The sequence below is a fragment of the Mustela nivalis genome (assembly GCF_964662115.1).
Source record: "Mustela nivalis genome assembly, chromosome: 3".
Classification (NCBI taxonomy): domain Eukaryota; kingdom Metazoa; phylum Chordata; class Mammalia; order Carnivora; family Mustelidae; genus Mustela; species Mustela nivalis.
Genome location: NC_139022.1, coordinates 141479148 through 141496492, shown reverse-complemented (window position 1 = coordinate 141496492; position 17345 = coordinate 141479148). Strand labels below are relative to the sequence as shown.

Sequence of the window (17345 nt, the reverse complement as noted above, 5' to 3'; positions counted from 1 at the left end):
ATCTTACATATCCCTGTGCCCTAACATTCTGTAAGTCTGTGGTGTTTCAGTCAAATTTGTGAAATATGGCTTTAGGGCCTTCAGCTTGGTGGAGGTGAAAGTGCAGCTGCCTTCGGTTGTCCTGAATCTGGGTTTATCCGACACCAGCCCCTCCACCACGCCCCCTAAGCTCGACCCCAGTGAGATCCAAGTTGTGTACCTAAGGTGCACCGGTAGGGAAGTCTGTCCTGGTCCAGAAGATCGGCCCCCTGGATCTGTCTCCAAAAAAGGTTGGTGATGACAGCGACAAGGCAGCTGGTGATTTGAAGGGCCTGAGGACTGCAGTGAAACTGACCATTCAGAACACACAGGCGCAGACTGAAGTGGAACCTTCTGCCTCTGCCCTGATTACCAAAGCCCTCAAGGAACTGCCAAGAGACAGAAAGGAGCAAAAACACATTAAGCGCAGTGGACATGTCACTGTCGATGAGATTGTCAACATTGCCTGACAGATGTGGCTCCGATCTTTAGCCAGAGAACTCTCTGAAACCCTTAAAGACATTCCGGGGACTGCCCAGTCCGTGAGCTGCAATGTGAAATCATAGATGATATCAATAGTGGTGTGGTACAATGCTCAGCTAGTTACAAACTACAAAGGAAAATATTTCAATAAGGGATCATTTGATAACTTAAAAAAAAATCATGGAATAACATAGTGAAGTAAATGTGTGGACTTCTCTGAAGTAACGAGATGAATATTTTGCAAAACAAACTTCACCTTCCCACCTAAGAAATCAGACATAACTATTTTCGCTATGCCCTTGAAAGCACCTTGTAAGAGTACATGGTCCTAATAGCACCAAGCTGGGTCAGAGGTCAATGAACAATGGCCCATGGACCAAATGCAACCTGCTGCCTGTTTTGTGAAGTTTTCTTGAAACACAAGCCATGCTGATTTGTTGATCTATTGTCTATGTCTGCTTTCTCACTACCATAGCAGAGTTGAATTGTTGCAACAGAATTTTTATCAGTCCACAAAACCTAAAATGTTTACCATCTAGCCCTTTACAGAAAAAGTCTGCCAACCCCTGGCTTAAGATGTATAAGCAGCTGGGGCCCTGGGTGACTGAGTGGGTTAAAGCCTCTGCCTTCGGCTCCAGTCACGATCCCAGGGTCGAGCCCTGTGGGATCGAGCCCCACATCGGGGCCCCCTGCCTGCCTCTCTGCCTACTTGTGATCTGTCTGTCAAATAAATAAATAAAATCTTTAAAAAAAAAAAAAAAAAAAAGATGTGTAAGCAGCTGACATACCCCAGATCCTGATAGTGGGTGATTAAAGGTACAAATAAAGGTCACATTTTGAAAGTACCAGAATTAAGTGCTCACCTCTGCAGCACAATTAGTGAAAGCAGCAAAATTATAACACTTGGTATGTATGACGCTTAAAAGACAGTCTGGTAATCCGAGGATCTGAGCTCAGTTCCATTCTTGACCAGCTTAATCTTGTGAGAGTTACCTAATTTTTCTTAATTGTAAAATCACATGAGAGAATACATGGAAGGCCTTAAATTTCCATCCGAAAGTAAAGAGTTATTAAATATTAATTTTGACACTGCAGAAAAGAAAAGTCTAGGTCTTTGAAGTTAGAAGGTTGGAAAATTCATCATATGGCCATAAAGCTTAACATGCAATGTTCAGTAAATTACTGAATAACCATCTTCCTCCCATTGCCCTCATAAAGCCACTCCTCAGGAAAAAAAAAAAAAAAAACCACACAACAACAACCTTGAATCTCATAGGCAGGTGACATACTGGGAACAATGCAGGGGAGTGAGAAGTCCAACAGAAGAATTTGGAATGAAGGCCTCCTAGCAACTGTGTGCACTAGGACTCTGGCAAGGAGGATACTGGGGTATCATAGCTCTCAATCTACAAAAGCTTCTGCAGTTGGCTCCACGAAGAGGCTCTGAAATGGAACCTTCCAGCTATGCATTTACAGCGGACTTGAGTTCTGAATGAGGAACAGACGACCTGCCAGGAATACCTGTCAAAGGTCAAAGTTGGAGCAAAAGGGGTTTAGAGATGTCGTGCAAGGAAATCCTCAGGAACAGACTGAGGTTTAAAAGGATCATCCTTCTGTTCTTATTTTCAGAACAATAGGGGATTTTTTTTTTTTTTTTTAAAGATCATTATAAAGAAAGCTAATTCTTCTCTTCTGGCAGCACAGGGTTTAAAGTCCAACAATTCACTCCTGTTTCTCTGCCTGAGCTGGAATTCAACAGATAAGAAGAGAGTCTTAATGATTAATCAGCCCAAACACTGCTCTGAGCAAGAAAGGGAATTTATTTTCATTTTACAGATGAAGAAACTGAGGCCCTGAGGGATCAAAATACCTATTTGGTCGTATAGTTCTTTTGTGCAGGGTGAAAATGAGTCCCTGAGTCTCTGATTTCTGCTCTACTCTTTTTTTTTTTTTTTTTGTCTAAAGCAGCCTGCTTCTCCAGAACCCAGAACTTGGGTAGATGACACTGGTCAAGCCTCTGATCTACTGAATGATGTTGGATGATCTCTCTGTGGCTTTGTTTTCTCCTCTGTAAAATGGTCAGAATGCCCAACTATCCTTCCTCATGAGGATGATGAAACTCAACTGTGACCAAAGACGTGACATTGCGATTCAGTGGATAGGGCAGATGCTTATTTCTCTCTATAAAATCCATTCCCTTCTCCCTGGTGAACCTCACTTTACTCCAGCAGCCGCACACCCAGTCACAGTAAGTCACGCTTAAACCATGGCAGCCAATGGTGGTCCCATCCCCTTTGCCAGTGATTGTGCTAGAGATTGTCATGTGACCCATGTGACCCATGTGACCCATGTGTCCAGATGATAGACAGGAAAGCCTGGAGAAGGGTGTGGAAAACCTTAAGGAAGTTCTTTTCTACCTGATAAAAGACACAAGTGGTAACTTGAAAAGATTAAGTGTTTGCAAAGGATGCTCTGGTATTACAGGGAGGACATAATGGGTGGAGCAAAGATAAGTAGCATTTAGAAGCTCATTTTCTCAGCAAATATTCATGGTGGGCTCACCATGTGTTAGGCACCGAGAATACAGCAGAGAAAAAGCAGATCTAAATTCCTGTCCCATGAAGGTTACATTCTAGTGAGGGGAGACAAGATAAATGAGCACAGTATGTAGTATACAGGGGAGAAGTGTAAAAGAAACAGGAAAGCAGAAATGAGAACACAAATGATTAGGGACTGAACGTTTTAGACAGGATGGTGACGGATGCCCTCAGGGAGAAAGTAGCTTTTGAATAAAAGCCTGAAGGAAGTGAGGGAGCGAGCCTGGGTGGAGTCTGCAGTTAGAATCACTCAGAGGGCACAGTGAGGTGGCTGGTGTGGTTGCGGTGGAGTGAGCAACATGGGGATGGATAGAAAGTGTGTTCAGTGGTATGGACGGAGCCTTTAAGCCACCATGGGTCTTTGTTTCTTACTCTGAGTCACAGTGGAATCCCCTTTGGAAGGTTTTGAACAGAGATGACTTGATAAGACCTCCATTTTAGCAGGATCATTCTGGCAGCTTTGTGCAAATAGACTGAAGAGGGACAAGGCAGAAACGAACCACTTAGGAGGAGGATATTTGATAATACAAGTGAGAGTCACTGGTTGTCTTGGCCAGAGTGTTAGTGGAAATATAAAAGGTTGTCCAGATTCTGAATAGATTTTGAAGATGGAATTGTCAGGACTTGTTAAAGGTCAGAGTGGGCTTTGAGGGAGTTGAGGACAACTGAGGTTTTGGGTTTTAGCACCTGGGATAGAGGAGTTGTCATTTATTGAGGGGGGAAGACTGGGAAAGGTATGCTTTGGGAGCAACATCAGAAACTTGCTTTTCATCTTGTCTGAGATGCTGAAAATTAGTCATCAAAATGGATATGTCACCTATACAGTTGGATAATAAGTCCAATAAATTAGGCATTAATCAAATGGAAGGAACACCAGAAATGAGTCACAGGGAAGCATCTAACTTTTACATTGTGTCAAAAGGAGGGTGATTTCTTCAAGCCTGTTTCCTCATACTGAAATGGGAGTAACAGCCAATGTTGTGTAGGTTTAATAAGATAAAAGTACCTAGCACCGTGTTTTAAGCAACAAAAAGTGAGTAATATTCTTTCATTCTCCTGCCTAACCGTAATCTTCAAGAAATTAAGTCACATGACCTACTAGTTAATTTCCTTGGTCTAAGAATCAAAGAATACCTAAATATTTATGATGGGCTTGGTGACTTACAATTCCTTAGAGCCATCGCATGGTCCTGGGGTAAAGATCTAATTTCTATTTTATAGAGGAGGAAACAGATTCAGAAATAAAGTAACGTTCCCAAAGTTACACCATTAGTTCCACCTTCAAGATCAATTTTTCCATTATTTCCAACCTAACAATTACATTTTTAAGGAATTCTTAACTATCTTTACTCCTTTTTTAAGGTTTCATTTATTTATTTGAGATTGAGCAGCAGCAGCAGCAGCAGCAGCAGCAGCAGCAGAGGGAGAAGGAAAAGCAGGCTCCTCGCTGAGCAAGGAGCCTAATATGGGGCTTGATCCCAGGACCCTGGGATGATGACCTGGGCCACTGACCTACCCAGGTGCCCCTATTTTGTAAAAAAAAAATTTTAAAGAGTGCCAGACAGGGGTGCATGACTGGCTCAGTTGTTAAATGTCTGCCTTTGGCTCAGGTCATGTCCCAGGGTTCTGGGATCTAGCCCCGCATCGGTCTCCCTGCTCAAGGCGGGAAGCCTTCTTCTTCTTCTCACACTCCCTCCTGCTTATGTTCCCTCTCTCGCTGACTCTCTCTTTCTGTCAAGTGAATAAATAAAATCTTAAAAAAAAAAAAAAAGGGATGCCTGACACATAGTAGGATATACAAAGACCTAGGGTTCCTAGGATTGTAGGAAGGAATTCCTAGAAAGGAATGTGGGAAAAGAGGAATAAAGGCAGATTTTACATATCTCACCAACTGAGCCACACTTTACTATTTACTAACACCAGTTCCAAAAAGTGACCATTTCCCTTCCACGTTAACATATCATTTTTGGGAAAAGGTTCTCAAGATGTTTTTAGAGAACACAGGTCTAGAGGGGGAATTCTTACCTCTGCTAGCAACCAGTGCAGCAAGTAGGGATGTGTCATAATGAATGATGGTAACCGCCTGGGTTTCTGCCGTTGGAATATAGCCATGTGACAAATTCCTGAGTGATCATCTGACATTTCCAGTCTTCAGTTGATCTAGAGTGACAGTATTAAAGTTTTTTTTAGCAATCTGCTGTTAATCAGAGAGATATTACTGAACCGTGATTTAATCTTTTGGTGTTAGGAGCCCGGCTCAAGGACAAATTTAATGTGAGAACAATGTTACCACAATGCTTGGACTTCAGTTTAATCCTGAGTCAGTCCTGAGATCCAGAGGGCTCTTGGAACTAATAGCTAGAATAGGAAGTGGTTGTTGAACCATGCATGACAGCTAAGTTGTGACTAAGAAGGTGACAGTTGTGTTTGGGTCCATATATGGACTTATTCACCTGCACTGAATTATGAAGCAGGTAAGAACATGGTGTTCTCTCTTTCCCTCCACGCTGTCCATGTGTCTATCTCTGAATCTTCCACAAATCTGCTTTACAAAGTGAACTTTATGAGTGTCTAAAACTCCAACTCATTATTAGTAAAATTAAACAGAACTAAGCAGTCTGGGAAAAAAAATACAACAAAGGATAGTTGAAGTCCTCCATGGACTATTCATATAAGTCGACCAGAAAGAACGAAATCCTTAATGATGAACAGGCACAGAGAACATGAGCCAACAATTCACGGAAATAAAACATGCCTCATAAGCTCACGGAATGTGTGAAGACTCACTAGTAACCAACCACAGAGACTTCAACTGAAAGAAACAACATCATTTTTCACCTATCAAATTAGCAGGTTTGAAAGTGGTATTCAGTGTCCCTGTAGGATGAAACTGGGATTCCATACGGTGTTGGTGGCTGTATAAATGGCAAAAATTTTCCAGGAAATGATTTGGTGACACGCAACAGCAGCACTAACCATGGGTGTGTGCTGAGATCCTATCGTTCTTTTTGTGCTTTTTTTTTAAAGCTTTTATTCAAATTCCAATTAGTTAACATACAGTATAATATTAGTTTCAGGTGTACGATATAAAGATTCACTTTCATACATCACCCAGTGCTCATGGCAGCAAGTGCCCTCCTTAGTCCCCATCATGTATTTCACCCATCCCCCACCCACCTTCCCTCTGGTAACCATCTTTGTTCTCTACAGTTAAGAGTCTCTTTCTCGGTTTGCCTTGCTCTCTCACCCTTTTTTTTCCCTTTGCTCAATTTGTTTTGTTTCTTAAATTCCACATTTGACTAAAATCAAACAGTATTTATCTTCCTCTTAGTTTTATTCTTATACTTATTTCACTTAGCATAATACCCTTTAGCTCCAACCATGTCACTGAAAATGGCAAGATTTATCCTTTTTGATAGCTCAGTACTATCCCATGAATTTCGTTGATTGTTTCCTTTGCAGAAGCTTTTTCTTTGGATGAAGTCCCAATAGTCTGTTTTTGCATTTGTTTCCCTTGACTCAAAAGACATTATCTAGAAAGAAGTTACTATGGCTGACATCAAAGAGGTACTGCCTGTGGTCTCCTCTAGGATTTTGATGGTATCCTATCTCAAATTTAGGTCTTTCATCCATTTTTAATTTATGTTTGTATATGGTGTAAGAAAATGGTCCAATTTCATTCTTCTGCAATTTTGCTGTCCAGTTTTTCCAACACCATTTGTTGAAGAGACTGTCTTTTCCTCATTGGATATTTTTTCCTGCTTTGTTATAAATTAATTGAGCATATGGTTGGAGATTCATTTCCAGGTTTTCTAGTCTGTTCCAATGATCTATATGTCTATCTTTGTGCCAATACTATACTATTCTGATAACCACAACTTTGTAATATAACTTGAAGTTCAGAATTGTGATGCCTCTAGCTTTGTTTTTCTTTTCAAAAGAAAAGAATGGAAGTATAATAGAATTGGTTACTGGGGGTCTTTGCGGTTCCATACAAATTTTAGGATTGTTTGTTCTAATTCTGGGAGAAATACTGTTGGTATTTTGATGGGGATTGCATTAAATGTGTAAATTGCTTTGGGTGGTATAGATATTTTAACAATATTTGTTCTTCCAATCCATGAGCATGGAATGTCTTTACATTTCTTTGTGTCATCTTCAATTTCTTTCATGAGTGTTCTATAGTTTTCAGGGTACAGGTCTTTCATTTCTTTGGTTAGGTTATTTCCAGGGTATCCTGTTTTTGGTGCAATTGTAAATGAGATTGATGTCTTAATTTCTCTTTCTGCTGCTTCATTCTTGGTGGATAGGAATGCAACGGATTTCTGTACATTGATTTTGTATGCTGAAATTTTACTCAACTTTTTTTACTCTTTCCATGAATACCTTAAGACATAAGGGAAAAGATTTTCATTTAGTTTATAAAGCAAAGTTTAAAAAAAACTAATATCCATCAACAAATGTTTAAATTATGTTTAGCCACACGGTATACTCCATGTGATCATGGGATGACTAAGAAGACTTAAATAATGTAGAAAAGATGATAAGATAAGAAACAGGACTTACACAAGATTGTCTGACTTATATGAAAAATGCATCCATAGAAAAATGTATTTCATCATATTTCCTGTTACTATTTACAGTCGCTGATATTTAGCAGGTATAATTCCAGGCAATTGCTCAAGCATCCCCATGTGCCAGACCCTGAACTTTTTATAGAGCATTCTACGGATATCCTCTTTTAAACAGAAAATATAGATGAGATTTTATCTTTTTTCCTAACCTTTACCACTAAAGCTTTTATTTTTTAGCACAGACCACTCCAAGTGGGATGTTCCCAACCTTAAAACAGAAGTTTATGGAAGTATATTTTACGTATCATAGAATTTATCCATTTTGAGTATACAATTCAGTGATTTCTAGGAACCTTACTGAGTGGCAAAATCATCACCATAACCCAGTTTTAGAACAGTTTTATTCCCACAATAAGAGTCCTCTTGCTCATTTATATTTAATCTTCAGTCCCACTTCCAGCCCCAGGCAACTATTAATCTACTTTCTATCTCTATAAATTTGCCTTTTTTGGACATTTCATATGAATGGAGTCATATAACATGTAGTCCTTTGGCCTTTTGTATCTGACTTCTTTCACTTAGCAAAATGTTTTGGAGGTTCATCCATGCCATAGCCTATGTTGGCAGTTTATTGCTAAATAAATTTTCCATTGTACAGATACAGCCCCTTTTGTCTATTCATGCACCAGATGAGGACATTTATTTTGCTTCCCAACTTGGGGATGTTATGAATATACCCATTTTTAAAAGATTTTTTTATTATTTTATTTATTTGACAGAGATCACAAGCAGGCAGAGAGGCAGGCAGAGAGAGAGGAGGAAGCAGGCTCCCTGATGAGCAGAGAGCCCGATGCGGGGTTCCATCCCAGGACCCTGAGATCATGACCTGCACCAAAAGCAGAGGTTTAACCCACTGAGCCACTCAGGCGCCCCTGAAGATACCCATTTTTCAGATGAAGAAACTGACCCCTACAGACTCAGTAACTCCCCCTAAGATTGCACAGCTACTCAATGTCAGAGCCAAGGTTTGCCTCCAAGCTTACCCAACTCCAGAGCCCAACCACTCAGTTGATTGCTGGACAATAAAATCAGGTGATTGTATCCTATCTCACATTTTTCAATCATGTGATTGATGCTTTCCCTTTACATTTTTGTTTCTCTGTGTTCTACAACTCATGTTTTGTCACTTAAAACTTTGAAAGAAGTCTTTAAATACCTTTAAACTGTGAGCAATGAAACGGTGACATGCTGTCTCTTCAGGAAGCAAGTGTAATTTAGAGACAGGACATTAGCTTTATTCCTTCAGTAAAACTGTCCAATTTCAGTCCTCAACAAAAGGTCAACCAAAGATGGAACCATGGCAGCAGGCTACCCAGAAATGCTTTGGAAGTTCATCTCCAGCCCCCACGGAAGTTTCCTGGATTCCACATGCTCACCACCACTGGAGTTGCTGTTTCAAGCTGACTACTGATGATGGGGCCATAACCCAGCTGAGCGACAGTAGTAAAATGCCCCTCAATGAAAATATTTTCTAACCAATTGGTTCTTTCTGAAGTCAGACAGTAGTTGAATAAATCCTTATATTTTTACAGGCCCTTTTGTCTTTTAATGCTTCAACATGTTTTACAGGCTACCTGTATGCCTTTTATGTCCCAAAGATACACATTTTAATTAAATACATGAAAATACATAAAATACATGAAAAGGTTCTTGACATCACTCATCAGCTGGGAAATGCAAACCAAAACCATAACTAGGTATCACCTCACACCTGTCAGAATGGCTGTAATCAAAAAAGACAAGAAATAAAAGTGTTGGCAAAGATGTGGAGAAAAGGGAACCCTGGCACACTGGTGGTAGGAATGGAAACTGGTGCAGCCACTATGGGAAACAGTACAGAAGGTCCTCAACGTATTAAAAATAGAACTACGCTATAATCCAGCAATCCCATTTCTGGGTGATGAAGATCACCATCTTGAAGAGGTATGTGCGCTCCCATGTTCATTGCAGCATTATTCACGATAGCTAAGATAATGGAAACAATGTAAGTGCCCACAACAGATAAATGGATAAGGATGTTTTAGTTACATATAAGCCCACAGTGGGATAGTATTTAGCCATGAGAAAGAAGGAAATTCTGCCATTTGTGACAGCTTGGATAAACTTTGAGACCATCAGGTTAAGTGAAGTAAGAGAAAAACTGTATGATATCACTTATATGTGGAAACTCATTTTAGGCCAACTCAGAGGAACAGAAAGTAAAGTTGTGGTTACCAGGGGCTGGGAAGATGACAGACATGGGGAGATAGTGGTCAAAGGGTACAAAATTCCAGTTATGAGATTAATAAATTCTGGGGATCTAATGTCCAACATGGTGATTTTAGCTAATAATACTGTATTGTACACTTGAATGTTGCTAAGAGAGGATCTTAAAAGTTCTAACCACAATAAAAAATGGTAATTATGGGACATGATGGAAATGTTAGCTAATGCGATGGTGGTAATCATTTTGTGGTATATTAATGTATCAAATAAACACGTCATATACCTTAAATTCCCTATATATCAATTATAATCTCAAAAACATTGGGGCAGAGGAAGAAAATACAGATTATTAGGATATGGCAGCCAGCTTCCAAGATGACCCCCGCTTCCAGATATTCATACCTTGAATCGTCCCTCACCACTTTATACCAGAATGGGTCTTGTGTGTACAACAAAATGTGCAAAAGTGACACGTAACTGCAGAGATTAGCAGAGACTTTGCTGCTTCTGCCTTAGCATCTCCCTTATACCCCCTCTCTCATCACTGGTTCTGAAGGAAGCCACGTCATAGTCAGCTTTATGGAGAAGCTTGTGTGGTGAAAAACTAAAGACTCTTGCCAACAGTCATAGGACGGAGACTTGGAAGAGATCCCCCGAGCCCCAATCCAGTTTTCAGAGACTGCAGCCCTCGCTGCCATGTTTACCACAACCTCCGTGGAGATCCTGAGTTAGTTCCAACCAGCTCAGTGCCTCCACATTCCCGGCCCTCAAAAACTGCCAAAGATTATTAATGCTTATAGTTTCTAGAGCTAAGTTTAGGGGAAATTTGTTATTTATCAATGCGTAACTAATACCTAGCGGAAATCAGCCCAGCATTTCACACCCCAGAAATTACTGCTAACATCTTGGTATGTAATCTTTGTCTCTCTTTTTCTTTATTTTATTAATAGTTATAAAATGTGAATAGAAGCTTGTGTGGAAAACATTATGGCATTTCTTCAAAAAATTAAATAGAATTACCATATGATTCGACAATTCCTCTTCTAGGTATATACCCAAAGGAATTAAAATCAGGGATTCAAATGGTTATCTGTAGATCCATGTTCATAGAAGCCTTATTCACAATAGCTAAAAGTGGAAACAGCCCAAGTGTTCAAAGATGAAAGAATGGATCAAAATGTGGACTACATATACAATGGAGAATTACTCAGACTTAAGAAGGAAAGAGATTCTGATCTCCATCTGCACTATAACACAAATGAAACTTGAAGACATTATGCTAAATGAAATAACCCAAATGCAAAAAAACAAATACTGCATGATTCTACTTCTACAAGGTATCTAAAATAGTCAACTTCCTAGGGACAGAAGTGGAATAATGGTTACCAGAAACTGAGGGAGGAGGTGAAGGGGAGTCATTGTTTAAGTGGGTACAGAGTTTGGGATGATGTAAAATTTCTGGAGGTGAATATTGGTGATGTTTGCACAAAAATGTGAATTTATTTAATGTCATTGATTGTACACTTAAAAATGGCTAAAATGGTAGATTTTATGCCATGAATACACAATGAAAGTATATTAACATAAAATGATATCAATTTATAACATACCTTTATGGAGTTTCCTCAAAAAGCAGAAAATAGAACTACTCAACAATCCAGCAATCATGCTATTGGGTATTTACCTAAAGCGTACAAAAATACTAATTCAAAGGAATACAGGCACCTCAATGTTTATAGCAACATTATCTACAATAGCTACAATAGCCAAACTATACAAAGAGCCTTAGTGCCCATCACCTGATAAGATAAAGAAGATGTGAGATAGATAAATAAATAGATAGATATTACAATGGAATATAAGCAATAAAAAATAATCAAATCTTGCATTTGCAATAGCATGGGTGGACCTAGAGGATATTAGGCTAAGTGAAAGAAGGCAGAGAGAGTTAAATACCAAATAATTTAACTCATATGTGGAATTTAAGAAACAAAACAAATGAGCAAAGGGAAAGAAAGAGAGAGGCAAACGAAGAAACAGACTCCTAACTGTTACCAGAGGGATGGTAGATGGAGGATGGGTGAAATAGCCGATGGGGATTAGGGAGCGCACTTGTGATGAACACCAGGTGATGTATGAAAGTGATAAATCACTGTATTGTACACCTGAAACTAATATAGCACTGTATGTTACCCAACTAAATTAAATAGAAAATGAAACTTAGAAAAACTTTAGAAAATCATCATCAACCTTTCTACTCAATATCATGGCAATCCTTCCATGTCAAGTAGACTACATTCTTCTTCTTCTTTTTTTTTAAGATTTTATTTATTTATTTATTTATTTATTTGTCAGAGAGAGAGAGAGAGAGAGCGCACGCGTGCACAAGCAGGCAGAGTTGGCAGGCAGAGGTGGAAAGAGAAGCAGGCTCCTTGCCGAGCAAGGAGCCGGATATGGGACTTGATCCCAGGACCCTGGGATCATGACGTGAGCCGAAGGTAGCGGCCTAAGCGACTGAGCCACCCAACTGTCCCTAGCATACATTATTCTTAATGCCTGGATAGGAATGCATTTGATGGACATATTCTCACTTGGTTTTGAGGAAGTCATAGAACTTGATTTACAGACCCACTGACTTCTCCAATTATGTCTTTTAGTGTGGTTGCTTATATAAGGGCCTGCTTAGCCAGAGCGAGCCATTTTGTTGTTTATGCAGTAAACTTAGATTGACCTTGCCCTCCCCCCCGGAGAAACTTACTTAGAAACAAGTCTGGGAAACCAGAAAAATATGACTGACCAGCCCCTGATAACAGAGCCCATATATCAGGAAGTGTCAGGTCAGGGGGAGGTAACAGAGCCCAGAATACAAGGATGACCCAAGCCAGGTGGAGACATCTAATCAGGAAAGCACCTCCCTAACCACCCAAGAATGTGGGCCCTGCCTTTTAGGTTCCAATTCTGACCAGACTGATAGGCTAGTTCAAATAACTACTATAGGGTGAATTGTAATTCAATTGGCCACCTGTGTGTGGCCAGGCTCAACCACATGGCCTTGACTCTATAAAAGTTAGTCTGTGAGGCTGGGAGGGGTCTCCTCTTTGCAAGAGACGGCCCTGGCTGGTCAGTTTGATTCTCCATGCTTGTCGCGAAATAAAGCTTTGCTTGACCTTTGCTTTGTATCAGTCTCGCTCCTTTGACCATGGACCCAACAGCTTGTCCCTGTCTCTGTCCCTATCTCTGTCTCTCAGGTTTTTTACTGCAGACTTTGAGTTTCTCTCTCTAAAAGGTCAGGCGTTGGGTGCCTGGGTGGCTCAGTGGACTAAGCCACTGCCTTCGGCTCAGGTCATGATCTCAGGGTCCTGGGATCGAGTCCCACATCGTGCTCTCTGCTCGGCAGAGAGCCTGCTTCCTCCTCTCTCTCTCTCTGCCTGCCTCTCTGCCTACTTGTGATCTTTCTCTGTCAAATATATAAATTCTTAAAATAAATAAATAAAAATTAAAAAAAATAAAAGGTCAGGCGTTGCTCAATAAATAAATAACCAAATAAATAAAGTGGGGGATAGGAGGACTCATTTAAATTCTCTTTCTCATAGATTTGTTCTTTCTTGCCTTGCTTCCTGCATCCCTCATCTAAAACATATTGTGAAACAGAAGCCCATAACATATGAGAAGGCATTAAATAAATCTATTTGTTATCCAGTTGTTTCTTTAGTCTTCTTTTTATTATAGGATGGTTGCTCAACTTTATCCGTGTTAGCAAATTTCCCTTATTGATAATTTTATCCCCTTCTCTGGGTAATTGAGACGCTTTCATTTATTTCTCCTTAATTAGCTTGGGATTTTCTTGCCAATAAAGTGCGCCCTGCTGCTGTTCAGAATCTTACCACACTTGTAAGGCTCATTCGGAGCACAATCTTTCTGTGCTGACATGTGATTACGGGTTAGAAGGAAGACACGCTAATGGACTCCCGAGAGACCTGGACGACAGAGGCACCCTGGCAGGACGACCGGCTGCGAGCTCTGCTGAGCAGCTGGAGGGGAACAGGTTCGCGACTGCACGTTGAAAGCTGCTCCTATCCGCAGAGAAGAGCTTTCAAAGAGATTTTTCTGAAACTTCGTTTTGGGTTTGTGAATGTGCTCTACGGGTAAGGTGACCACATGTTTGGGGCTGTGCCTCCCGGGAGGCGCAACTTTCCAACACACCTCATTTTGCAGGTTCAGAAATCTGATTTTATCAGAGGTGTGTAACATGACTTGTTCACCTTCTGAACTTGTAGAAGCCTGATTTGACAGAAAGAGAGAGAGAGAGAGAGAGGGAGGGAGGGAGGGAAGGAGTGAGGACGGAAGAGGGAAAAAAGAAAGGAAAGGATAATAAAAAGCCAACCTGAGAATTTCCACCGAACAGTACCTATCAGGTGGGCCAAGTCAATATTTTCCTTTCTCAATAGGGAACTTTTGCCCCCTCCTGAGTTCAGATTTTGGGTTTTGGTGTCAGACCACCAAAGGTACAATAGTTCGTGATGTTGGGGAAGCTACCTGAACCTCAATTTCCTCCATCAAGTGGAAAACAAGTAACTATATTGTAAGACTGTGAGGAATAGGTATAAAACAGTACATAAAACACCTAGCACAGTTACTAGTCGTGTTCACAGTAAGCTCCTCATCCCTTTTTCCTCCTCCTAGGTGGCAGGAAGGAATTTATAATCAAGTCATAAACCCCCAGGGAACCCACTCAACAAGCTGGCCCACTGTCGCCTGGACAGTTGGGCAGATGTGTGGGCCTGTACTGTGGTAAGTACAGAGGAGGACACACACGACTCGGCACAGTGCCTGCCCTCCAAAGACACGTGCTCGCTCACACACACACACACACACACACACCCACAGAACCCGTGTTCATCAAGATTAAAGTCTTACCGGAGTGTGAGTCCTGGGCCTCTGACAGCCTGTTGGGAAGTGACTGCACTTTCCCCGATCGCTGGCAGGCATTGTAGGTAGACAGAAAAAATCTCTTACATATACATTATATGCATATATATATGCACATATGCATATATATATTAAGGCCTTATTTATTCATATATAAAGTTTTAAGGAAAACTTTATAGCATATAGTTTAAGGAAAAAAGAGTAAAATTCAAATAGAAGCTTCTCCATTTGTACTTTTGGCCTTAATAAAGAAAACAGAAAAGAAAAAGTAAAGAAAACCGATGAATGAGAAAAGCTACCATGGGGGGATAGGAAGTTTATTGATAAAAATGATGGGGGTGATCTCTTCTTTTGGGGGGTATCTGGGGTGGGAACACTGGCCCTCAGCATATGAATTGTAAGGCGTGTGTAATGATTATAAACAAGGGGTTTTTTGCTTTATGGAATCTTTTTAAAAAGTATTTATTTTAGTAATCTTTACACCCAATGTGGGGCTTGAACTCATGACCCTGAGATCCAGAGTTGCATACTCCCCCAGCAGAGCTAGCCAGGAGTGCCACTTGATGAAATCTCAAAGTAGCTGAGCACGCGCTCAGTTAGCTAGCTGCCTCCCGGTCTCAGCATCAGCCTTGCTGCTCCCTGAACGACTTCTATGATTCACATGGGTTCTGGTTAGCTTAGAGATGGTATCTCTTGCTGACTGATCTGTATCCCAGGAATATTTCTGTTTGTCCTGAGGCCTGTACCCCGATATGAATGGCCAAGGAGGCAGACCATACTGTCCGCCAAGGTATTTTGGTTGAGGGATTTGGTGTTCTTAGATCTAAATTCACTGCTCTTAAGCAGTGCTCATGTTCGCTATGTGTTATACGGTATCACCACTTAATTTTCTGCCCGATCTCTTAAAAGCATTTGAGGTTTTCATCCTAGCTTTAGAGTAAGCAAAGCCTTTAGAGTTTAGCTGAATCCTACCTCTCTAGGTAGCCCCATCAGTAACAAAATTCCTACCCTAGTAACACTTGATAGATGATATTCCCTAAGGAATGTCCCAAGGTCTCTGTGACTTTGTCGGGCCTGTCCCGGTAGAATGCTTCTCCTGCCTTTGTTTTCAACCTGACCAATCTCTACTGCTCCCTCGGGTCTCTGTGAGGCTTTCCTCCCTGAGTCTGCCCTGCCCCCTCCCTAGAATTAGTCAAACCTCTCTCGGAAGAGCTTGTCTCTCCTCCAAGCACAGTGTGTTTATTGGAAAACAAATATGCCACAACCATTTCAGAAGTTCCTTAAAGGCAAAAACCAGGTGGTCTCTGGTTTTTGTAGGATCCTTTGTGGCACTGAATCCTTTCTCAAGCATCTGCTATGTATGGAGTCTCCAAAGATAACAGGTGATGAGTTTCCTTATCTTGGACCAGGTCCGGGTGCAAGGCCAGTGAGCAGAATCTCTCTGGGTTCTCAACCTGTTCCAACACAGCCCTTTGTCACTGCTGATGGGGCACTTCTGATGATACTCCTCACTGTGCTGGGGCCCCTGACATCCTCTGCTAGGGGAAGGCAGACAAAGCAGAAAATCTGCTCTTTAGTCTTTATGCTTTCTTTTCTTTGATACCGAAGAATTGGCAGGAGCAGGTCTGACCTTCCGATGTTAGACTTGGGGGAGCCTCCTGCATCTACTTAGTACCAAACACTCTCTTTTATCTGGCTGTTGCCCAAGCTGTTCTTGCCCAGGTGCACATAACCACTTGGGTGGGTGGCCACCCCTGGTGATTTTAAGTTATAGGAGAGTAGAAATATGTGAATCTTGTTGCTCCAGGAAATCCAGTTATCCTTCTAGTTCTAAAATAAAATCTAGCGGATGTTTGTTAGAGACTCCATAATTCGTTCTTCAAAGGAAGGAAGAAAGATTAAATGTTATTTACATACCTACAACTAGGATAGGCAGACATTTGGGCTTTGGGATAAGCAATGGTCTGGGGAATTTTGAAGGAGAGACAATCAAGGAAATTGCAACTCTTTCAGCTCAAACGGAAGCATCAATTAGAGAAGAAACCAGAAATGGAGAGAATGTCTATTGTCTAATTCAAGGCTGATGGACTTCCTAAGTGTTTTAGACTAGAACAATCCCACATTTGGAAAGTGCTCTGAGCTCTTTAAATAGTAGTTCAGATATATTAGATATAATAAAATATGTAGTCACTTAAGGATGTTAAAACCTTTTTTTCTCTCTCAAAATTCTCTGTGTTAGGTTTTTAAAATACAAGTGATGGCAGGGTCCTTGCAAAAGGATTGCCATTCCTTTCTCTCTGTAATAGTCTGTAAAAGTTCTGCATCTAAATAAAATTATGTGCAATCTTAACACTTTGCCCAGCTTAGATTCTGGCTATGTTGGAATATTTGAGCCCAATACCCCGTAAGAGATGGCTGCAGTTCTCCTGTTCACTTCCTACTGTGGATATTTTCCCCTGTTTTGAAATCAGAAAAAGGA

General features: G+C 40.7%; 1 protein-coding gene across 18 annotated transcripts in view; it reads right to left on the bottom strand.

The window, feature by feature from the left end:
- Nucleotides 1-17345, bottom strand: part of LOC309860781 (uncharacterized protein) — a 130669-nt gene that overhangs the window by 12195 nt on the left and 101129 nt on the right. For 17 of the 18 annotated variants that reach the window (XR_014309620.1, XR_014309621.1, XR_014309622.1 and 14 more), the window contains 2 exons: nt 5124-5258; nt 200-407 (listed from right to left, as the gene is read on the bottom strand). The gene's annotated coding sequence lies outside the window, so the exon portion shown is untranslated. The remainder of the gene's footprint in view (nt 1-199; nt 408-5123; nt 5259-17345) is intronic. The other variant, XR_014309619.1, reaches the window with a different exon arrangement.